At 43.5% G+C, this 25,490-nt stretch overlaps 1 long non-coding RNA gene across 2 annotated transcripts in view; it reads left to right on the forward strand.

The window, feature by feature from the left end:
• Nucleotides 1-25,490, forward strand: part of LOC149867425 (uncharacterized) — a 126,084-nt gene that overhangs the window by 99,859 nt on the left and 735 nt on the right. The window lies entirely within an intron of this gene.

The raw sequence follows: 25,490 nt of genomic DNA on the forward strand, positions 1-25,490 counted from the left end.
TAGATTGGTGAGGAAAGGTAATCCCAAGTCCTCCAATCATCTTTTCCCTTTCAAAACCCCTGGGCTAGGTCACTGCCAGTTAGCCCGTCACACTGTGGTCATCATACTATCCACATTCTGACCTTTCAGCATGCTCCTTTGTTTCACAAACCCACCACATGCACACATCGTAATTTTTTTCCCCAGTGTCCTCTTAACAATTCAAAGGGCCCTGAAGTTGGGAACGATGACCCTGCACCAATGCTACTAAGTCCCTTATCTCTGTTATGGAACAGTGTGGTATATGTCTTCAGTTTCCCAGTCTGTGTATCTGCTTGCTGCTTGCCTGTGTCAGACACATTGGGCTTTGAGGAAACTGTGTCACAGACAGGCTTTTAGAAATCAATTCACCCTTGCCATTGCCCTGGACCATTATTCTAATGAATATCGACTTTACTTACAAGTCAGTTCCCAAAAGCAAACCTATAAATACTGTTTTCTAGCCATCAACTTTCTGCGCAATAAGTTACCGCATAGTAAATGCATGTGTAGGCACGTCCAGTATGTAGGGTGTTTAGTTAAGAATGATAAAGTTTAAATGGACATATAAGTGGGCAATATTGCTTGAGTCTCTGATCCAAAGCTCCCAAACTTAATGTGTCTCTCATTCTCGATCTCCATCTTTCATCCTCTGCCATCTGACTCCTTATATCACTTTATCACAATCTCACACATTTGTCTTTTTCTCTTTACTTGCAGCCATGTCATGGTTACATGTTTGGCTCCCTTGGCTGCATGTTCGTTATTAGCCTGTAGTCTGTTTTGTCTCTTTGAGGCAACTTCATTTATACGTAGACTGTTTTTGATCATGCCAACCAAGGCATGTCTACATGAGTTCTAAGTACATCTCTACACCTATAAGAAACCTGCTGACACATCCAGTACTGAAAAAAAAAATGTTATGTGGTGGGAGCCACTTTACATCCCTGGAAAGGCCCAGGTCACCCCAGGAAGGGCCTGGGTGGTAGGAGGGGCCACATTCTTCTGTGCCAGCTCCGCAAGGGGATGCTGTCTGACCAAGGCAGGTGCTGGGCTCAGGGGAGCTTTTGGCTCTGGGCTTGGCCTCCCTGCATGCTGGGCACAGTGCGAGCAGGGTGGAGCTGCCCCCACTGCGAGGACCTAGCCATGGGAGTTCCTGGGAACAGCCACTGTAGCTGCCCCAGCCTGCCTGGCCCTGGCCTTGCCCAACCACAGCTCCCCACAAAGGGCTGGGGCTGGGGCCAGGGCAGGTTCTGTGCAGGGCCACTGCTCTGCAGGCTCCTGAATGGCTCGTCTCTGAGCAAAGCTTGTGGCAGTTATTCCCAGAGCCCAGAGAGTCCCAGCTGTGGCCTGGGGGGCTTTGTTCCACTGGCGCTGCACCTGGTGTACCCAGAGGCTGAGTTGGGTGCCCCTCGAGCCTGGCATCCTGCTCCAGCCAGGCAGCATTCCCTTGTAGGCAGGACAGCTGTGCCCCATCCCCACAGAGCTGCATGGCCCAGGCTGGCCCACCTCCGGTGCCTCTGAGCACCCCTGCTGCAGCCCTAGTCTGTGGAGCCCCCCTCCCTGCCTGGTCCCTGCCTTCCTCTGGCTGTAGCCTTCCTAAGGGCCTGACCGAGCCAGACTGCCCACAGTGCCTCAACCCGAGTCACCCTCTCTCTCCTCTCTTCTCTCTCTTCCCTCTCTCATCACAACATGCTTAAAAAAAAATTCACGAGAACAAAGATAGTATATGATGGTTTATTTATTGTCGCCAGGTTTAGCATTTTTAGAAAGCATGGTATTTACTGAAAAAAAAAGAGGAAGCAACATTTATGATTATTAATTATATTAATATGCAGTGCATCCTGCCATGTACCTCTCACCGCAGTTTTGCTTTTCTGGTGTGCCAGCAGTCTGGCACCTTACAGGAGACACATTATGTTTTTTTCAGTACTCCAGCCAAAAATGTTGCCTACCCTGGTTTACACTGTCCTTTTTCCAATTTATGATTGTTTTATATGGCTACTGTAACTGATAAAACAACGTTTTATGATTACTAAAGGTTTTGATGTTGTTTTAATACATAGTCTGTTACCTACATGTATGAAAAATTTGCTGGTGGTACTTAAGTTTGTATCATTTTAAATTGGTGGTACTCAGTCTGTCAGAGTTTGGGAACTACTGGTTTAGCATACTCTTCCAGAAGTATATTGTACTCTGTTAAGAGTTTCCCTGTCACCTCAAATATATTTTGGAACTTTTTCCCAGGTATTTTGTTCCTTTCCCCTCCAAAGAATGCACACTCTTAAGGAGAGGGCATGTCAAACATTTTTAACCCAATAATGGGTGCTCTTTTCTCTAGTACCATTACAAATTTTTTCTTTTCAATTGTTACTTACTCATACAGCTAGTTTGCATGTTCATGTAAAGGCAATAAATTCACCACTGTAAGCCCTGAATTTTTGCTTTTTACCTTTCACTATCATTGGTTTTTCCTTTTGTTTTAATAACACTGTTACTGGCAAAATATTGACTTGTACACCAGTGTCTTAAAATAAAGAAGTGTTCCATTTGCTGCCAGATTGATAGTTTAATCACTGTCTTCTGCAGTGTTGTTCATTGTCCATTTTTCTTTCCATTTACACTGCACACTCTACTGATGATTGCAAACTTCTGCAAAGCAATGTAAAATATTTGTTTTCTTGCACCCTTTTAAGTATGCTGAGAACTGTTCTACTTTGTCACAATGTGTGCAGTTCTGTGCAGTTTTTGCTCTGACTTTGAGTTCTGCATGCACTTCTGCTTTGTTTCTTTTCTCAGACAGAAGGCAGGGAAGCGTGTCACAGAAGGGAATTTATATATAAATGTATAATTATGTAAATTTACATGTTGTTTAACTCTAAATTCCTTTCTATTAGTATCCCTGCAAGTCCATTCATAACATCTGATGACATTTGCGCTTGCCTGCAAAAGCTTATGCCTCTTTGAATCAGTTAGTCTCTAAATTACCACACTGCCCTGCCTTCTGCCTGATTTCAGATTAACATGGCTAACTCCCTCTCTCAAAATACCTTAATCACGTTCTGGTGATAGAACATCACCCACCTTTCATAACTTAATTCAGGACTGGATCACTTTCCTTTACTTAGAATGTTTTAATTTGTTTGCTGAAGGCTAATTTGGGGTCTTTCAGCAATCTCTCTGTGAGTTTTTGTTCTGGATTCTAATCACAATCTAGTCTCTTATTCGGGATTCATATGGGCCCCTAAAAATACAAGATTATCTCTTCAGCCTCAGTTCAAACTCTTCTATTGTTTCAACTTTCTCATTGTACACTCAGGTAAAAAAACATACCCATTGTGTTTCATTTTCCATGGAGATAAGTATTTCTGGTAATATGGTTTCATAGTTAGTCTCCTCTGCTTAAGTTTACTGAAACTTGTTAAACACATCAAGTGCATCAGAACCTCCTGTTGTCAGAAATATAAGGCCACCTTCTGACTGCTTTCCTTTTCACTGACACAGCTTGTAGGTAGAGAGAGTAGTGCTGCTTGAATCTCTTCCAATTGTCTTTCACATTTTCCTTCAGACAGTTTCAGCTCTAGTGCAGCTTTTAGCTTCTCCATTCTTCAGTTTAGGAATTTTTCCTTAATTTCTATTTAATTTTGGGATTTAGGTTTCACTTTTGGTCCAAAGTGCTTGCAAGAAACACACTTTATTCTGTGACCAATTTTATCTGCAAATACATAGTATAGTATGGGATTCTGCAGCTCTTGCCTAGACTTCCTGCCTCTGAAGATAAACTGCTCGAAGGAATAGTTCCTATGCCACTTCCTTGATCACATAGGAAATCTCTGGTAGGGGCAGGAATTGTACTCATGTCTCCTGGGTCACATTATAGTTTCTTAAACATAGTTTCTTTTGTCTCCAATCTTCAATTCAGTGGAGAACTGGGGCTTTGGATTCCCCCATGATAAGCTTATGAACTAATGTAGAGAAGTTTTATAGGAAAAAAAAGAAATAGTTTGACAGTATTATTTTATAGTTGTTACAGCAGTTTTTCTTATGCTTCTGTGCCTCCTCTGCTCCTTGGTGGAATTTCATAATGTTGCCTTAATTTGCTTCAGAGTGGTTCTGACTTAAACTAGAATGCGAGTTCTGTTTTTTCAACTCCACAATGTAAAGCAGCAAAGCTGATAATATGGCTATAAATCTTACTCTGTACAAAATTATGTCACAATGTTATTAAAGATCGTGATTCATAGCGTTTAAAGCCAGAGGGATCATTTGATCACCATCTGGCCTTCTGTGTAACATAGGCCAAAAACTTGGACACATTTTGAGCCCTTTAAGTTACATTTGGCTAACACAAATTTGAAGACATTAAGAGGCAGAGAATCTTCCCTTGGCATTTTGTTCCACTGATTAATCATCCTGGGCACATCTACATGTGCACTTCAATGTGCATTAGCTTATTTTAAAGCACATTAAAGCATCACAAAAACTCTGCATTTTCACTAATGTGCATTAAAATGGGCTAATGCGCATTTTTCTAGTACCTCACATTGGAAGTACTAAATGTAATGCACATTGCTGGTACTGGTCCCTGCAGCCTTACCTGGGGTCCCTTCTGGGGCAGCAGTGGTGCCAAGCTAGCCACTCAGAGCCTGGCCAGGCTCCATTACTGCTGCTTTGTGGGCCATGCTGCTTTTTTTTTAGCAGGGATTTTTTTTGACACCAGGATCTTCCTATGTCAAAAAAAACTAATGCTAATTAGCAGTGCAATGAAGGGGTGCACATGTGCCACCTAAAGTTTGAGATACCTCAAACGGTTTGAGACACTGGAAACTACACGTGCACGCTTATTGGGATGTGCCCTATAGAGTTAGCTTGAGTTTGGAGCAGTCACACTTTGGTTGAAAACATTCTCAGACTGTCCCCCACCTGCACAGCTGTGACTTACCACTAGAGGCCTCGCAAGCAGGGGCCTGACTAGGAGCTACAGCTGTGAGTTGTCAGTACAGGGCTGATAAGAACAGGCTTCTATCCCTGCTTTAGGTGAGGGTGTGAGAGAGATGGGATGGAGGTGGGAACATGAAGCTGGGAGGTAGAGAGTTAATAGGATAGGGGTGTGTAATGAAATGGGAAGTGGAAAGGAAATGGGGGTGGGGGAGGAGTGGTGAAATGAAGAATGAGGGCCGGAGGGAAGGGAAGGGGATGGCCACCAAGTGCAGCCAGCATCTTTCCCTGGTTTGAGCTGTTGGGGGCAGGGAAGGGGTGGTTGTGGAGGGTGCTGTGAGCAGAGGAGAGCCCACTTCCCACTTGCCAGGGGTATGTTGTTTGTCCTTCGTGAGCGAAGATGACTGCATCCAGCAGTGGGGGGAGGGAGGAGAGAGGAAGCGGGAAAGAAAAAGGGAGGGAGAAAAGAGAAATGGAAAAAGAGAGGAAAAGGGAGAAACAAGAGAGGGGAAAGAGAGATGAGGGGGTGGAGGTCAGGTTGCGTGGTGACTTATAAGCCTGATCTTTGCCCTGAACAATCTGCTGCAGCAGGGGCAGGAGAGTGACGAAAACTGGAAACAAGAGTTCTTTGCTTTCCTGGCCACGCTCTTCCTCGCTGCCTCATCTGCGTGCCACTGCTCGAAGGCAAGTGCTCTGCTCTGGACTGATACCTCCAGGATGGACAGTTATGAGCGATTTGACTGGTCCCAGGAATATATATGCCTGGAATAGATATAATTATTAGCTGGCCATGCTATATGTGTCAAGTTGCTTTATGCCAGTCTCATAGTGGGCCATGCTAATAAGCACTGCCGGGGGAAAATCAAGTAGCAGCATGGACATCTGCTTATATAAATTTTGAAAAAGCAACTTAGATACTGTTTTTGAAAATTTAGCTCTAAGTGCTTAATTTGTTTTAGCTAGCATGCTGCAACAACCCATTTCATCATGAGCAATAACTTCTCATTGTTACTTGTGCTCTCCTCACTGTATCCATCTGTTGATTAACATTAGGGCTTAGGACAGGCAACACACACTAGTGAAATTTACTGATGTAAATTACGCCTAGATTCAGAGCAGATTTACAGCGTTCCCCCTGACCCAACAGACTTTCACTGTTGGGGATCTGGGGGTTTGGGGGATCAATCTCCAATTTAGATCTCCCTGAACTCTGCTGCCCTGCCTCACAGTTTGCATGCTGTGTTCAGAATGACAATGGGGGAAGGGAAGGGAGGTTTGCTCAGCCTGCCCTGGAAGGTGCGGCGGGTGGATTGGAGGACAATTTCAAGGGGCCATCACATGACAAATGTAAATTCTATCAGTACTCTGTGTGCCCAAATGAGCAGATACATACAAATGCAAATTAAGAATCTTGGGTGAGGCTGTCCAAAAATTTGGCCCTTAATATTGCTTGACTATTTTTCTTACATATGCTTAGCTTGAATCCCATAGGAGATAGCGAAGTGCATTGTTTAATTACCAGCATAACATTTTATAATTCATTAGTTGTTGGCAAAACAAAAGCTGGAATCTTGCAACCAGACTATTTATCTCTCTTTAGGGGCTGGGGGTTAATATTTGATAGCTCATAACATCTTTATTATAATGCATTTACAATGATTTATTGGAATGATTCTATAGTTAACTATCTAATGTCAAAGACTAGATCTGGTTTGGAATAAAATGTCACATCCTTGGTTAGCTCTAGGGAAAATAAGGCCTCAGCCAAGACTTTCTGTGTAATTCTGCAAACCATAATAAGGATAGGGGTAATTGCAATAATGTCAATTAAGCCATTAATAATGCCCATCTTGTCATTCCTAAATAAAGCAGTCACTCATACATATTACTGTCACTTGTAAACACTACACCTAAATGAGATTATGGCTTAGCTATGCTTTGAAATCTAGTTGACAGCTAGTAATATCTCTTGTATAATGAAGTACTAACTATTAGTTAGGGGAGAGGGGAAACACTTACATTCCTTAAATAAGACTATGGACCATGTGTATGTTGCAGAAAGTCACAGACTAAGTGCTAGCTCCTGGCTCATTTTCACACTCCCAAGATGCCAGCTAGGAGTGCTTTTCATCACTTTCAGGCTCATGCCAGAGGATGCCTTGTAATAGCTGACAGGGACGATCTTTAAAAGTAATGCAGCTAGCATCCCTCTGCTCCAAAACAAATAGCATTTCTGTTCATTAGCTCAAGATTTCTGTGTGATCATAGCACAAGGAGATGTGGCCTGTCACTAGTAAGCTGCTGTTAGTGAGGACATTATATTGGCTGTCTTCACAAAGGCAAATGGTATTTTTTAACAACATTTGTATGTTTCTAATTAATCTTAAATGTACTTATTTCTAGACAGGTAGACAAGTTAAAAACAGAAACCTGCTTTAATGCAAATGAACATGTAATCCCCATAAACCATGCACTGATCTAACTTTATAATAATTGCTAGAAACTGACACAGTAGTTTGACAAGACAGAGGGTAGTTGCTGGATTGTGTTGTGCTCTCGAGACTGTGCTTGAATGTCCAGTATCATCGGTTACAGTACACAGCAAACTGTAATTAGCAAATTTCCAGAACTCAATGAGTTACCGAAGGGACTGTCTTCGGGGAATGGAGTTGGGGGGAGGGTGGAAAGACAAATACAGGAGGAATCTTTCTGCACTACATCATGATAAATTAGAGGCTTTGGCCAGTCCCCACAGGAGGACAGTGAGTAGGACCATTGTAATCCTACCTCAAGCAGCAGGTGAAGGAGGCAAGAAAGGACGTATATGTCTGTGAGGGGGATGGGGGAATTGAGGATGAGATCTGAATTGTTTGTGAATATCAGTGATGTTCTAATGCTGTTCAGCACTACATCATCCTCCAGAGAGCCCTCAATAAGGTTATTATAGGTGAAGTCATTTTTGTAATAAAGTTGGCTGGAGCTCTATGTCATAAATCATTGGTTCTAGTACTAAAATTATCAAATATTTCACTCTTGCCTCATGCTGTCTCTCTATTAAACACTTTTGATTTGTTTGCATATTTTCACTGAATGTAAAGAGGAAAAGGCAGAGGGGGAGAACATTTCCTTCAGCCTTATAGAAAATGCATTTGACTTCCTGGGTTTATTTTCTGAATGGTAGCTTTATGTATTCTTCTGCCAAAAGGAAAACACAATTTCCTCTGGCCTATTAGCATTTACATCTTAGTTTTTGGTTTAACTGACTCTTTATCACAAAGATTTTAATGGTTCTACAACTGAGATAAAGATTAGCCTTTAGCTAGACGGCCCCCTGCAGCTTAAGATACTCTGTGTTAAACATAATAGAATTAGATCTTGAGGTATCACTTCTTACTTAGCTTTTATTTCTTCCATACATGGGCAAATTCTCCATGAAGTAAGGACTGTCCCACTATAAGCCGAGTATTAAAACTGTTACATGTCAAAACTGACAGGAAAAGAAATTGACATCACTTTCAGGATCTTTAGTATCCTAAGATCAGTTAAAAAATAGGATTTCCTTGTCTTTTTCAAACCTAGACAACCTCATTTATGTTGTCAGGACATTAAGAACTGTTATTAAAAAATACCCGAATATTTAATTTCTTTCATAACTTCTCCCTTTATATAAGGGGCCAATACAGAATGAAAATGAATGTTATCATATGAAGTGCATTTCAAATGCAATAAAGCAGAGAGGAGTTCCTGGCCCCTGTGGCAGTCATAAGAGGGTACATAGTGTGATCACTATAGCTCAGTGGCTGCAAAGCAGAAAATGAAGATTGTAAAAACGTCACATAAAGAAAAAATGCACAGTGGATTCGTTTTGCGATGCTCATAATTCAGTAATGCCTTTAAGTAGCTAGAAGAAATATAATAAATGTTTTTCCACAACATTGATCATACTGTATCAGAGGAAATATTAGTGTGCAGGGAGCCATGATTATGCTGGTAGTAATTCTCAGTGAAGAAAACTCCTAGAAGATGGGATCCTTTATAGGCTGAACTTTTATTGGCTGCAGTTATTTACCTTTAAGAATACACCTCATACATTGTCCTAGAGCTAAATATTTTTGTGAAAACTCAAACCAGCAACTGTCAATAAATCAGAAACCCTGTCACCATTTTATGGAATTTATATTTTTCCTATGGATGTTCTGATATGTTCTGGGATACAAAAAACAGCCAATTGACCATGTAAAAATGATAGAAAGCTTGTAAAACAATTTTTTCTGATGTATTCTAAAGCCTGGATTTGGTCAGACAGGTTTATTGTGTCTGGTTCCATCAAAATATGGCCGGTAAGTATAAAATATCCCTACAAAACATAATGGTTTATTAGATTAGGCAATACAATAAAATACATGGTTATCTGAAGGTTATAAGAAAACATACACAGATCACTGTGGGTTTCTTATTTGTCATACTGAAGAAATCTTCATAAGTCACAAGAACATGTCTGCATTTTGGAATTTTATGAGCAAAATCTGAGTATTGATTCCTAGTGTGGTCTCTTGCTCCTCAGGGTGGCAGGAGTTGGTAGTGCTGACAAGGCAGTGTGATTCAACCCCTGGGGGAGGGAGTATCACATCACTGAACAACAAGCACCTCTCTGGCTGAATCAGGAGCCGCATGGAGGAGCGCCAAAGAGAATCCCATCTAGCCTTCCTCAGCTCAAGGGATGGAAGCCGCAGTGCATGCCAGGGTGAAGAGAGGCTCAAGGGAAAGAGATGGTGGATGTTCAAGGCTTCTCCAGAGACATGGCAGCCTCCCTCCCCCATGCTCTGAGGAAAAAATCAGAATGAATTATAATATTAGTATCTTGTTCAGAAAGATGCTTAAAATGTTAATGGTACCTTATTCTGAATTAGAGTTAGAATGTGGAGCTCTGTGCTCCTCTCCCGATAGACATGCAGCTCCTATTGAGTTAAAGGAGATTAATTTATCAAGACATGGGAAGAATGTACTCTTCAAGCAGTTCATACAAAGCCTCAAATGTGCTCCCATGCGGTGCACTGTCCCATAAAGTACATTACTGAACAGTTTTTAATTCTGGTATCTCCAAAATAAATGATTCTTCTTTACCAATTACTTTATTCAATAAAGTAATTAAGACTATACATATGACTTAAGCATGTGGTGGTTCCCATTCACTTTGATAGGATTACTCACATACTAAAAATTATGCATATGCATAAATGCATTGTTAGAATTGAGGCAGACAACCTACACCCTTGTTAGAATTGAGGCATAAATGACAAGACTTTCTGTGGTTTTCCCCATTAGGCTGCACAGAGCACGTGGCCTCAGAATATTTGGTTCTGGATTGATTTTTTTTCACCAAAATGAATGAGTGCCTGTTTTGATTGTTTCTCTGAGATCTCATCATTCCAGAAGAAGACAAACTGAAAGGAAAGAAATTTAAACTGACATAATGCTCCCTAAGAGATGTTCCATTGTCTTTTTTCCCTTGTATACATTAAAATTGAAGAGCTTTTTCATGTCCTGAAAAATAAGGAAACCCCCCGCTTTTATCACTCTCTTTAGTTTGGGCTGCTAGTTTTTACACAAAGCTAAGGGACAGAACTAGTTAACTTATTTTTGGCCTCTGTCACTACTTGCTGGGAACCTTGGATAAGTCACTTAAGCTTTCTGTGCTTTACCTGGTCCACCTTTGAAGCACCTTTACGTGTTTCACAGGCTACTGTGTAAGAGTTAACTAACTAGGGCCTTTTATTACTTTTTTTCTTACAACTAAATTGAAAATTGCACTTCCTGCATGCCATACACCAAGTACATTTTTATACAGTGCATTCTTTTCTTACAACTTGAGTTAGGATTTTAGTAAAATATTGCAAGATTAGCAGCTTATTTCCATAGAGTATGTGTAATAATATATGTCTATTTATTGGGTCTGAACAGGTATACAATAATAAGGGCATTGTAATTCTATTATTCAAAGCACTGCATTTAGTGTAAAATGATGTTGTTGTCACTTGAAGGGGGGCCTCATTGCCATGGTAGATAAGGAAGGGGTGGGATCTGTGTCCTAAATTAGAAGCCCTAAATTGCAATTAGTCTCCAGATAAGTCACAGAGCCTCCAGGTTTAGCTGTGAGGTCAAATTTCAGATGGCAAGAGCCCTGGATTATTTCTATGGCAATAGGCAAGTCAGCATTTTGTGAAAGCTTTATATATATACCAAGATCTGGATTCTTCTTTCCATATGGGAGATTGTCTGCCCCACCCCCATACACATTCACACAAACCTAGAGGAGAATGCAGTCTTATTGATAAAGTTCAGATAAACTAAAAGAAACAGATACAGGATTTTCTAGCTAGTCATATTCTTGCATTTATACATTTCAGTTAACACTTAATTTGAACTTGGATTTACCACCTTTAAAAAAAGCCATTTGTTTATTTAACATTGTAATTCATACCACATTCCTGGGGAATACGCACATGTGAATAATCCAAACTGCCACTGGATGTCACTGTTGCATATATCTGGCAGTAAAAAACTTGTCTCTTAAAGACCACAATTTGAAAATGACAGTTTGGGGCAGTTAATCTTGCCTATCTGTATGCAGTTACTGAATAAACAAACAGTACCACAATGCTATATTCACCTAACAAGACAGGAAGCATAAATCTGGCAATATGTGTCTTTAATACCATGATGCCCCTGAGTAACTGTCCTATCACTTATACATTTCTAAAAGCAAAGAAGAGCAAACTTCTTATTAGGATATTGATTTTAAATCTTTATGTAATCTTAAATTGGAAATCCTGTAAGGAAGAAATAGTATAATCGTGCAACAGAGAGGAAACAGCTATGAGAACAACGAATTGTGAGTCAGGTTTGCTCAGAAAAACCTTTTGACTTTTGCTACAGTTACTGAAGGGACCATTAATCTGGAAAATTCTTCACCCATCCTTTTAATTCATTTTTAAAAACATAGAAATAATTTGCATTTAAGTAATTGTCTCTGGTATTTGCTTCTCAGGATACAATATTGAACTGGTTTGGGTTTCCTGAGACAGTAGAATAAATGCGTGACCTGTAGTGTTCCTTCATGTGCAAAGAATCCAGGGTCTAGTCCTAAACTGCTGGTACAGCAGGCACAAAAAGTAGTTGTCTCTCAGAAGTTGGTTCAAAACAGAAACAAACCTGCTTGTTCTTCATTATAGTATGAAGTTACCAGAGGATTCAAATCAGTAGTTTTTCAAGCTAGTCTTTTCTTGTCCTGGAACTCATTTTTAATATTCTTGAATGTTTTTGAGTACAGAAATGTTAGAACCATTCAGAGAGGCTTCCTGGCCTAGATTTCAGCTATGGGACTACTTTCTGTTCATGTAAATTATCACAGAACTGTGTTGCTTGCCATCTATGGAGGGATGCTTTGATCCAAAATTTCAGTCATTGTTTCCACATTTAGGGGCTGGAATGAACATCAAAGAAATGGGTGTACTGAATTTACTGAATGCCAAAGCAGTACAATAACATACAAAGGATATAAGCAAATCCCAAAGGCAAAATGTGCTGCCAAATCTTGCACATAATAGAAACCCTAAAGTGACAGTCTATCTTTGACAAATGCATAATGATATCAATGCCAAGGGAAGGAACTAGCATGCTGAAAGGTGAATAAAAGAGTTGGGAACAATTCACTGCACTTACACATTTCCTCAGTGTGTTTTCACACAGCAAGGAAAGCAGATGACACAAATGCATTAGGTAATCATCAGAGAGGACCACAAACCTGCCAAGGTTTTTATACCAACCTGGCTCTTTTTTTGGCTCAAACTGTGTAGTTAAAAAGAAAACACGGTTAGAAATAATTCATCTTCTGGAAGAATAAAAAATTAGCCACAAGGAAAGTAAAAATGGTTCATTCATTCTTTCTTTGACAAGTTCAGATTTAATGCCCATATGGTACTTGCAATAAGCTATTCTCATTTCTGGTCTGATGCATTCCAAAATGCTTTAGATAGTTTGCAAAGGCAAGTTTAGAAGTTCCACATATATCCACCAGCCTTTCCATACCAGGGACAAACAGGATCATTATTAGAATCAGTGCACAAAAACATCATTGGGTTATGCTGAGAAAATCTGAAACCTACTAGTTAAAGTGCATTTTATTTTTCTTAAAAAACAAAAGAAAAACCAAAGCAAATAATGATTACACAACCTTTATGAAAGCTTTACTTTTCAGCACCTCACTGAGGATAGATGGCAGACATCACCGCAGGCCTGGAAGACACTATAAATATTCTATTCAGAGGGTTATTTGATAAAGGTCCCAGAGCAGGCAATTCTTGCCTCTGTTGAGCTGCTGTCAATATGAGATTCAGAAGGCAAGCTGCTAAAATAAAGTTCCAAAATGAGCCATAAGGTAAATCTGTTCCCCAATCCAATCCAGGTCAGTGGTCTCCTAAAAGTGATCCTATCTTACGACTATTTGGGGGTCTTCGTCCAGATCCCAGTAAGGATCTGCAACACTACGAAAGTCATTACCACCGCTGGCACTAAACGGCCATTGTGAAAAGTATCTGAATCTATGTGATTTGGCATTTTGTTTAATAGCCTGCTGTTCTATCATGGACTGCTCTCTTATTGCTGCAACGTAGGAAGTATGATGCTGCACTTTGTGTGTGAGCCACATTTATGCTAGAGATATAGCTGCCAGTTAATTGGGGTAGGTGTGAGCATGACTCTTATGTCCATGAGTGAAAATTTGATACTCCCCAACAAAAAAGCCCACTTTGAAGGACTAATCCACTTAGAATATCACCATTTAGGATGTGATACTCACTCCAGCTGCCACCCCTGAACAACAAGGGGAACAACAGGTAAGGGATTTACAGTAAAATAAAAGGATTGTAATACTTTTAATACAGATCCACCAGGGAAAGCATTACTTAAGCATAGGGGGGCAGACAGGATGGAACAAGGTCACCATAATCTGTTCTAATTTTGAGGATTCTCAATTGTTTCAGACTTCAAAGGAGCCCGTTAATAGATGATAGGGCACTGTGTATTATAGCATTTCTTGCTGTAACTCAACTTGACGGTCACTTGGGCTCCTGCAGCAGCCTGGAATGCTTAGAGCCATTTGAATGGTTTAAAACTACTTTAGCTCCTCGATTTCATGAGCCTATGAGTTCTGTGCTGTCTCTGTGAAGTGCAGAAGATATTTTTGCTATTTGTTATAGTAGGGCTGGAATGTTGTAGCTGTGATGGTTCAAGAAACATTGAGACTTTTTTGTGATCTCTTTTATTAGACCTGATATGCAGTTGGGACAGCTGTTGGACAGGCTCCTGGGCTTTGGGTCTGAGGAAGCGCACCTGATGCCCAAAAGCTTTTCAAGCAGCTAGCCCAACTATGCAGTTGGTTTGGCAGAAGATATCACTCTTAGCTGTGTAAATTTTAGATTTGTGAGGTATGATTAGGAAGCTGGATGCCTAAGTGATCCAAAGTGTAGCTTCACATATTTGCAGTCCAAAACTTGCCTGATTCAAGCTGGGCTGACAGTGTAACAGATATTATGTAGCTTTGGTATTGAAGAGGGTGGGTATTTAGAAGAGCATTAATTGTGAAAGCATAGTTTTACTAGCTGTAGCAATTACAGGAATGTAGGCAAGTGGTCAATCTTTTAAGTGCCTTCTCTTACTGAACTGCTCTGAGCAGTCAAGTGGTGTGTTGCTGAAAATACTAATGCTCAACCGAAGCCCTAACAGTAGCACTCTTCTCTCTCGTACAAGTAGAGGAGCTACACTGGTGTTAGCCTGAGAAATTTTAGGTGTTAGGGTGGTATTAGGGTGAGAAATTTTATAGAGCTGCGGACTAAGGTAGACACAACCACAGCAGAAAAGCAGCAGGTGATTCAATAGAGTGATGTGTTGCTAGATTTTGTTACAGTAACAAATAAATAGTTTTATGTATAATATCACAGCTTTGTTAAGAAGGGGTTTTTATACAATGAAAGCATATTGCTGTTCTCTTACAGGGTATATTTTCTGTTCTCTTATAGGGTATATTTACAATGCAGTTGAAGGTTTGATTGTAGCATGGGTAGGCATCTTTGCACTAATTTCTAATTAGCTACGATAGGTAGTAACAGCGGTGAACGTGCACTGCTGTTGACTTCAGTGACTACTAGCAACTCAGCTACCCAGTTAGAATCTCCCATGTGCTAATGCAGCTGGTGGCTGAAACTAATGCAGCTGTTTCTTCACTGCTGTTATTATTCATTCTAGTTACTACATTAAAACCACTATGGATGATCCTACCGTGGGTGTGTGTACCTGTGCTGCAATCACACCTTTAATTGCAGTGTCGACAAACCCAAAGAGTCAAAGTGGCTTGGCTTTAAAATGCTGTCCCACTTTCAGCAGAAGGTGAGCATATCCTTTAACACATGTCGTCTCCATTCTTTTGTACTACAACTTTTTAATGCTCATTAGCATGTAATATTGTGATATAGTTAATAAAAAGAGGGACTAAATAATCTTTTAAAATTGTAATTTGTGCTTCCAAGATCCCAGGCATATTAGATTATTCGGCTTCTTTGTTGTTTCTGAACTTACTAGAAAAGGAACTAACTATCCAACAACATAAAAACATACAAATGGGTGTTCAGTTGAATGGAGGTAGTAAGAATTTCTGGCATGAAAAGCTCAGTATTTATGAGTTAATTTAATCAGAGAAGAAAAATATTGAGTAGGTGACTGAGTAAAAATGATGACTGTGTATTATGTTTTTGCCATGCAGCTGAACAAACACATTCAATGACAGATCTTGGCAAGAATTGCAAAGATGTTCTCGACAATGGCATGAATAAATATTAGGTGCTGCATACAATTCATTGCATTCCAAGGTCTTGAGCAAAACCAGGTGAGCTTTGGCTGGAAAATGTGGCAGCAACAATATAAGCATGTTGGTATAATGTAAACATCTACAGTGGTCTCCCCAGCTGCTTTGCTGTAACAATTTTACTTGCATCAGCAACAACTCTGTCATTTTTTATCTGCTATACTTTCATTGGACTTCTAGGAATCAATTAAAATCCCAGCAGCTTTAGGCTTCATGGCAGACACTTCAATAATATAGCCTAAATAAAGAACTTCATACCTGGCAAAACAATGTTTGCCAATCAGATTTCTTCACTATTACCACAGCCAGTTCACTAGAATATAAAGAAAAGTAAGCACTTTAGGTTGCTTGGTAGGTATGCTCAGAGACAGCGAGGATGTCTTCTAATAAGTTAAAATTTAGTTAATTTTAGGAAAGATTTATCTTCTTCAGTGGGAGGAAAGGGATCCACAACAACGTAGAGCAGTTGTGATGAAGAACTGTGCCGCAGGGCACTAAGGTGCTCTGCTCCTAGAAGAGCAGAAACTGTCTGGGGGGGGGAACCCAAAGAGAAAGACAGAAGCCCAGGTGCAGGTTACCAGGGCAACAAGCCAGAGGGAAAATTAGCCTGCACCTGCACATGGGCAGCTGACCATCATGCCGGGGACAAAGTTTGATCCTTTTAAAGGGGCAGAGCACACCCTGGTCTTTTGTATTATGTTATAGCTCAGGGGCTTATGTTTGTTCGCTGTTTATAACACCAGTGGTTTGGGTGAGGCTATTTGGGGAAGGAGGAGGCCTCACTGGGGGACCCACTGCAGCATGGGGGGCCCCAGCGCCAGAGAAGGCGCAGCATTTGGAGGGCACAGGCTCCGGTGCCAGTGAGGACGCAGCAACAGGGCAGCGGAGAGCCCAGGTGCCAGTGAGGACAAGGTAGCCAATTACAGCAAGGCCTAGACAGGACAATGTCAATGCCATCTGTGAGGCTTGGGGTGTGGTAAAGGTGCGGCTGGAGCCACGCATATAACCCATAAAGCTGGGTGTCCTGTGACATCTATTTTGGAATTGGACCCACAAGGGGTCTGGGAACCCATGGGGTCGAGGAAATTCATCAGAACCATGCCCAGTGGGACATGAAGGCAGCTTCCCTATATTATGAATCCATCAAGACAAGGCGGGCAGGAATAGAGGGGGCTGAATTGGCATGGTTGAGGGGCCCTAGGGGTGACACAGCCATCTGCGAAGACCCTATCCCATGACAAACTGGTTATAAAGTAATATACTGACCATTAGGGCTGTGTGAAGCTTTAGTCGCTGATTCAATGTGGTGAACTGGTGGACAGATCTCCAAATCTGAACTGAATCAGGAGACCCATTAATCTCTCTGAATTAAATTGGAACCCTCCAAATTGATTCGGAAAGATTCGACGATTTGGACAGACACAGCTTTAAATGTTTTTTTTCTACATACCTCAAGGTACCAGGTGGTTTGTGAATGCTGCAATGGTGGAGTAGATGGAGTATCCCACAGGAGTGTGGGGCAGGGCCCAGCATGCTCAGCAGAAGAACTGGAAGTGGACCAGAAGCACTTCCAGTCCACTTCCAGGTCTGCTGGGGAGCATGCAGGGTTTTCCCCCTGATCCCCACCCCTGTGCCTCCCCAGCTTGGCGACTGGTGCCTCCTAAGACTGGAGGGGTACCCAGGATCCTCCTGTGGCCAATCACTGAGCCTGGTGGGTGCAGAGGGGGGCCCCATGTGCTCAGCAGCAGACCTATAAGTGGATTGGAAGTACTTCCAGTCCATTTCCAAGTTGGCTGCTGAGCACACGGGGTGGGGGGAGGAGCCCATCTGTCCCACCATCGCAGCCACTCCTGGTACCTTGAGGTATGTACAAAAAACATTTAAAGCTGTGTCTATGGCTGAATCACTGATTTGCCAAATTGGCATTGAATCTTCAGATTCGGATTTGGCCGAATTGAATTGGGGGACTGTGATCTGAATCAATAAATTGAATCATTGTCCCTGATTTGGGCCAAGTCCAAATCAAATCTGACCCATTTCGCACACCCCGACTGACCATGTTAACAGAATTTGTAAGAAAACCTGAGAGAAGTTTTATTTTGTTGGCCACTGTTATTCCAAGTCTGGTCTATGACAATACTCTTCCAATTACTGCCTACAAAGCTGTAGCTAGCTCAAATTTAACTGCATATCTGGAAGTGGAAAAGAGGTAAAAACACTTCACACTAGTATTCCACTCATCATGCTGGTTCTTCATTATATTATTTAATTCAAGGTAAAAGTGCTTAGACCCTGTCCTGTAGGTAAGGAAATTTATCTCGAGAACTCTTCCTACTTTCATACAACTCCAGCAAACAGAAGCTGCTGCTGATTTTTAAAGGCAAAACTGGAGAATAAACATTTTTTGTGGAGGTGCCCAGGCTCTTTTGCAAAGGATAATTATGAACTCATTATTTCCTCCTTTAGAGAACAATGTGGTATCACAGAATCATAGAATAATAGAAAATTAGGGTTGGAAGGGACCTCAGGACGTCATCTAATCCTGCTCAAAGTAGGGCCATCTCCAACTAGATCATCCCAGCCAAAGCTTTGTCTTGCCAGGTCTTAAAGACCTCCAAGGATGGAGATTCCACCACCTCTCTAGTGTTCCAGTGCTTTGCTATGCTCCTAGAGAGAAAATTCTTCCTAATATCTAATCTAAAATATGTTTTTGCCCAGATTTTTCTTCAAGAAATGCTGATAAAAAGGACCGCAACTGAAAAGAAACTAAGATGGCCAAAGACCAGACAGGTAAATAGTTTTATGTCATTTGTGTGGTTCTCCATTCTGGGGCCTACCTTTGACATAATTCAGATCTGTCTTATGGCTTGTAGTATAATTGTCTGTCTACCACTCTGAAAGGGATGTTCCAGCAGAGATCAACAGAGTGTAAAGATGCTATGGTCATACTCCTTTTATTCTACTCAAGCCCCAGTATTGGATTTGCAAGAACTACTTCTTCTCAACTAGAGGACAACAGGAGGGGCTGGGTCAGCCATTTTTCAACATTCTTTTTACAACTAGAGTGGTAAGAAACATAACCAACCAGAATGTGACTGCAGATCTGGGGGGAGGGGTGTGTGGTGTATGGGTGGTGTGTGTGTGTATGGCTTTTTCTCTCCCTGGCTTTATTGGTTATTCCCGTTTTGGAAATAAAACCTATGGATGCAAAACAATATTAACAAATGCAGTCATTACAGGATTTTGTCACAGCCTACAGTCCTTTATTTAGTCTGTAGATGTGAAGGTGACTGAGACTTTAAAAATGGGAGAGGTCACCACACCTTGGAAGAGACCATATGGGTAGAAAGTTAAACTGGCCAGTATTTTTGTTTTTCTGCGCTTGCTTTTGGATGTGTGCCACTTAGTCTTTCATTCTGAATTTGCAAGTATGATTGATTTGCCTCAAAAAAGGTAATAGCTTGCTAGACACATGATTTCTGTTCATTAGCCATTGACTTTGAAAATCAATATTGAGCACTTTGGATGGCACTTTCCAGGCTCAAAATGATCCTATCTCCTGACACCTTTCCAGTACCAGACTGTATCAGAAAAGTGAAGGCAGTAGGAAAAGCTTACTCTGAACATGAATGGGGACCTGAGTCTCCATTCGTACTCTCATTCAGAAGCATTTCTTTGCAGTGAAATGTTGGAGAAGATTTTCAGAATAGCTCACTTCTTGTTTAGATGCTAATGTCAATGCACACCTTTTCAAGAGTGCTCCGCCCCCTAAGATCTCAGCTATTTAGAACATCTGGCTATAGCTATCCCACTGGAAGATGATATAGATATCGTGCTTTTTGAAAAACTGCACACTTTTAGGTGTTTATATAGAAACTGAACTTCCTTGAAAATTCAGCCCTATTTGTTCTTGCTAAGCACTTGAAATCAGGCCCTCAACTCTTTTGAGTATCAGACTTGTAATATTTGATAGCATGGTGTTTGGCTTTTTGTTAATTTTTATTTTTAAGTTAAAAAGACTAACCTTAGTTACCCTCAAACTTCTTGTTATCAATCAGATAAGGGGCTTGTTATCATGAAGGGATCCTTAGGAAGAAGTTCAAAGCTGATATGGAAGAAGAGAGAGCATGCTTAAAGAATATTGTAAATAAATTATGGAGAAAACTGTAGGCCTAGGGACAGACATTACATATAAACTCATTTAAGTGATAAGAAACTGGCTTAAACCTGTAACAGAACAGATGTTCAGTGTACATAAACCAGTTTGAAAATGGCTGAAACAGGTTTGAGATATACCTTGTTGAATGTAGTATCAGACTTAACTGATTTGTCTCAAACCAAATCTGGCCCAGACCCCTTGCTGGTTTAAGATAAACCAGACTCTCCCAGCACCCCAGCATGCTCCCTGGGCTTTGCCCCTGGGCTTTGCAGGGCTCTCTGCAGAGCTGGCCCCTCCCCTCTGCTCCCTCCAGCAGAGACTGCAGGCACATCAGGGTCTGCCTGGCTTCCCTCTGCCCTACCCCCCAACCCCTCACTGCTTGAGCAGGAATCGCCCCTCTCTTCCATCTCCCGCAGCATGGACCCCACCCCTAGGCATGTGGTATGCTAGCTAATGCCAAGAGGTGTCTGTATGTGTATGTCTCTTTAATTTCACTTGGACAAGCAATTAGAACAGTGACACTTAAGGCTTTTTGAAGCTAATCAACAGGTCAGCTGGTAAGCTGTTTAAGAAGAGTTTTAAATAATGGAGAGAGGCTATTGTTTTGCTGATGGGGTGATTAAACACTATTATCAGCCCCTTACTGGCTTGCTTGCCTGTCAGTTTTCTGCAGACAGTATAAAGAGACAGAGAGGGAGGTTGAAAAGCTCTGTATCATCAACAGATGCATGCACTCCCTTGCCTCAGAGTGCTAGCAGGGGTCTGGCAATACTCCTGTCCCTTGAGCAGCCAGCGGGGAAAAGCCTGGGATGGTGCAAGCAGACCTCCCTAATCAAAATGTCCTGCCAGGGCCTCGCCACACCTCCCCTCAGCTCAGCACTATGGACGGGAAGGGAGGTCTGCACTAACACCCCCTGGCTTCTAGCCTGAGGCACTGTGGGCATGTGCCTGAATTTCTTCAGTCCAGAGAGAATGTCTGTCCAGTTACAAAGTGGTTAGTCAGGTTAGACTAACCTGCAAAGATTGAATCAGTTCAGGCTCAGGCTTTTTCAATGTCTGTCCCTAGCTTAGGATGCACCCATGTAATGACCGGGAACAGAAAATGGCATCGTATTTTACAAATATTTATATTTACTATATCAAAAGAAGAGAATGACATTAATAGAATTGAGGTAGAGTTGGCTAATTAAGTCATCTCCAGGCACTGAATGTGTACCTTTTGAATAATGAATAATTAGTATCTACACTGGAAGTTTAATTGTGTTTTTTGGGGGTATTTGGATCAAGCACATTTCTCATAATTGAATTGTTCTTCACCTGGTAGTGTGGTACCGTTCTCAGCAGCCTACTCCATCTTTGATTTTCGTTCAGAGTTCTATGGATACTAATGGAAGTAATGCTGACAAACTAAGAGAATGGATCAGCCAGGGTGAGCTATTCCTGCTGCTACATGAAAAAGTAGAAGGAAGAATGAGAATGCTTTGCAGCCCTTCTACAGTATTGCTGCTAAGTCCACAGCCACCCCAGAAATCCAGTTTTTTATACCTGTTGTTTAGCTTTTATCTTTTACTTATCTTTTCCTTGTATATTATAGTGACAGCAGTTTAATTAAGTTAGTAGGAAGCAGACACATAATGTCCCTCCTAGGGATGTTATTAGAATTGACTGAAGAAAGAATATATATATGCTATACTTTATTCACCAAATGATATGGGAAAAATATTCAAATAAATTGATCAGTGAGTATTATTCAACCACTTTTAGATATTATATCTCTGATGGAGAGATTCTTCATGAAGAACTTGCATGTTTTGCAAAGTCAAATATAGGGCATGAAAGTAATTTCTATTTGTGATATATTCTATTTCTGAGTATTACTTTGTTACTTACTGGGTGCATCTACATGAGATCCATTACTGTAGTTTACTACGCAGTAAGTGCATGTGTCTATACATGGGCATGCTTACTGCACAGTGAAAACCCTTAATCCCACTTAAATTTGTTTCTTGCAAGTAGCAAACTTAAATGAGATTAGTTAATGCACAGTAGTGCATGTGTAGAAACAACCTGGGAGCAAGTTTGCTCTTGGATCTGCCCAGCCACTAGGGGGCTGACGGCTAGAAGCCTGTCCCGGCTCAGGGCTGGGGTGCCTCTATGGCAGCCCCTATCTGCAGCCTATAAAAGCCTGCAGTCATTTTGAGCCTTGGGGCAGACTCACCAGGGAGCCTGAGGACAGGCCACAGGCTACCCCCTAGGGCAGTATCATCAGGGCCAGCAGGATGCTGCAGAGTGCTGCAGCCCCTGGCCAGGCCTGTAGCCCCCCAGGGCCACCTGCAGGCAGCTTCTGAGCAGCAAGGCCATTACCACCTGCTTGCAGCATGCCTTCTAGCAGCCTGCCTTATGCCTGCAGGTGTTGTGAGGCATTGCTTCTGCCATTCAGATGCCAGTCTCATGCCATACTCACGTACTAGGCACTGCTGGCAGCTGCTGAGGGCTGGCAACACTAGAACAGCTGTACCTAGGGAACCAGCATGGGACCCAGCATGGCGTCATCCTCCCCACCCAGGGCCATGATCATATGCATTTATAAGCCTGTGCCTTCACCAAGGGCCCCAGCTGGAGCCAGGAGGATACTGGTGACCTTGTGGTGCTGTGGGGTGAGATGGAGGTGCTACGACAGTTTGAATGGGGTGGGCACTTCAATGCCGACATTTATGAGGCCCTGTCAGGGTGGGTGTGGGAGCAAGGGCATGACTAGTTGACACAGCAGTGCCACATAAAGGTCAAGGCCTTGCAGCCACAGTGGGTTGCTGTGAGCAACAACATCATTGATCCAGCCATGCTCACAAGACCATGCCCTTTATGTGGCAACTGACCAGCATTCTGGTGCCCCAGGACCCAGGCCACAGCTGTGCATTTTACACCAGCATGGGTGACCTGCCTGAGCCCCTACCCTGGCTGGCACGTATGGTGACTCATCACGGAAGGAGGGACCCCTGGGCGTCCAGCACCCCATCCCACCCAGCTCCCTCACTGCAATTTCCACCAGCAGCTTGTGAAGCCCTGGCCAATGGCAGCCTCACCAGCTGTGCAGACCCAGGGCCAGCAATGCGGCATGGCCAGGCATGACACCACTGACCACCAGCAGCACCAGTCACCCAGTCAGGCACCTGCATGTGTGCCCCACAGACTGACGACACTGGGTGTAGCTGCATGTCATCTCCAACTGGGAGAACAATACCAAGCTTCCAGCCATGCCAGCCCATGTCTTGTGATAAGCTGTGCACTGGGGGGAGGGCCCTCCCTTCCCCAACCCCTGCCTCTTCCCCCTTCCTCTTCCCCTCCCCCTCCCTCTGCCAGGCTTCCTGCACTCCCCTGGCCCCGGGCTTCCCCCCACAGCACTTAGGGAGTCAGGAGACAATGAAAAACTTTATTGAGCAGCCCATTCCCCCACAGCTAGGCAGTTGGGAATGTGTCAATGCCAGCAGTGATGTCCTCCTCAGCAGTGGGGGGCAGGGATATGTAGTGCAGCAACAAGTAGCCTTTAAGCTGTTGGTGATGTTGTGGAGCAGCCCGGGCTTGCCTACTGCACTGTCAAAGCTCAGCGTCCCAAACCAGGAGTGCAGGTGTGTCTGGGGCACCGTGACCATCATCATCAGCAAAGCATAGTGGGTTGGGTACCACTTGACCTGAGTAAAAATCTCCTCAGGCACTACCCAGGGTATACACAGCAGAGGCATACTCAGGATGCAGCAGCAGCACGGTGCAGGGTTGGTACCAGGGCACCTCTCCAGAGAGGCCCCCAGTGGGGAGGACAGGGGTGCAGCCAGCTCCTCATCCCAGTTGTCTGGGAGCTGTGCACCCCTGAGCCCAGGCACCATGCAGTGCAGCAGAGAGGTTGGCTTGTAGGAGCAGGGGGAAGTGGGAACTGGAGCTGCAGCAGCAGTTGCTGCCAGGATCCTGAGAACAGGCTGGGGGAGCAAGGCTGCCTGCATCCAGCACCAAGTGGAACACCAGCCCCAAGGGAGTGTGTGGGAACAGAGGGATCAGCCAGCAGCCACGTGGGCCCAGGCCTGCCCAGCCAATTTACCATGGTTCTTGGGCACCCGTGCACAGCTGACCCCCCAATCTGAGGTTGGGCAGTGCATGGCCCGTGGTACAGAGCATCTTATCTCAGAAATGTTTCAAACTCTCACAAAAAGGCTTCTGTCTCATGGCTCTGCAGATCCTATATCTGGACACAGGGGAGAGGCCACAGCTGGCAGCAGGGATGCCAGCTCAAGGTTGCCACCACCCCTCACCACTGGGGCCCTGCAGATGCACTGGCTTTGCCAGAGGCACACAATGGACTGCACTCGCTTCCTCCAGTGGCTGGTGGTGGTTGCAGAGGTGCAGGAGAATGCATGGGCCTGGCAGGCAGGAAGATGATATGGCCCACCAGGACAGGTGGCGGGTGAAAAGTGTTGCCTGTGAGGAAGGGAGGGACTGGACAGACTGGGAATTCCAGGTCAAGCTCCTAGTCCTGGAGCACAAGCAGCTCCAGGTGCTGTGGGAGCAAAACAGCAGACTGAGCTGGGCAGTGCAGGCCACAAGACATTGACCACTGGGTGCTGGACACCTTTCTGGGCCTAGCAGTCTGGTTCATGCCTGCTGCTGCCCAGCCCCTGACCCTGGCCCTGCATACCTCCTGGCAGTTTCCCGCTGCCCCACACCAGGCCCCTGTCTGGGCCTGGGAAGAGGTTCTAAGGCACCTCTAACTGCCAGGATTCCTTGGCCCAGCACCTGCCCTGGGTGCCCCACCACCCAGGCACCACATCTGGACCCAGGCCCACCACTTGCCCTGAATCCATGTGGGTGCAGAGCCAGAGCTGCCAGAAACAGGGCCAGGACCACACACCAGCCCTGCTGGCCATGGACAGTACCTGGCAGAGGGGGAGCCACCTGCACCAGGGGGCCAGTGGCTACCATCATCCCTGGGTGAGTTCCCCACCTGCTGCACTCACCGCAGCATCCACACCTGTGGAGAATGGCCAGAGGCTGCCTGCCCCCAGATTCTTCCCCCTGGGCACCTATACCCCATGTCTTCCCACTCTGGGATGCCACAAAAATGACTTTGTATGTAGTTTACACAGGAAAGAGGGGTTTTTATTGTTGGTGGGTGGGAGGGAGGGGGGCTCTGTTTGTTGGGAAATAAAGACTGTTCTTCTGATGTGTGTGCAATGAGAGTGGTGCTGGAGGTGGGCAGGTTGGCTGTGGAGTCCATGGGCAGCAGTACAGCTGAACTAGAGTGGGGAAGGCTAGAGAAGGTGATCAGCTCTGGCCCCCAGTGATGGAGGCATGGCTATCCTGGGGCCTGGACAGGGGAGGCCTGCTAGGCTAGCAGGGCCAATACTATGGCCAGCAGGAGTGGAAGGCACTGGTTGTTACTGCCAGGGGCAAGGGCTGGAGCAGCCATGA

Source organism: Crocodylus siamensis, chromosome 4 (genome assembly GCF_052110815.1).
Source record: "Crocodylus siamensis isolate JL-2025a chromosome 4, ASM5211081v1, whole genome shotgun sequence".
Classification (NCBI taxonomy): domain Eukaryota; kingdom Metazoa; phylum Chordata; order Crocodylia; family Crocodylidae; genus Crocodylus; species Crocodylus siamensis.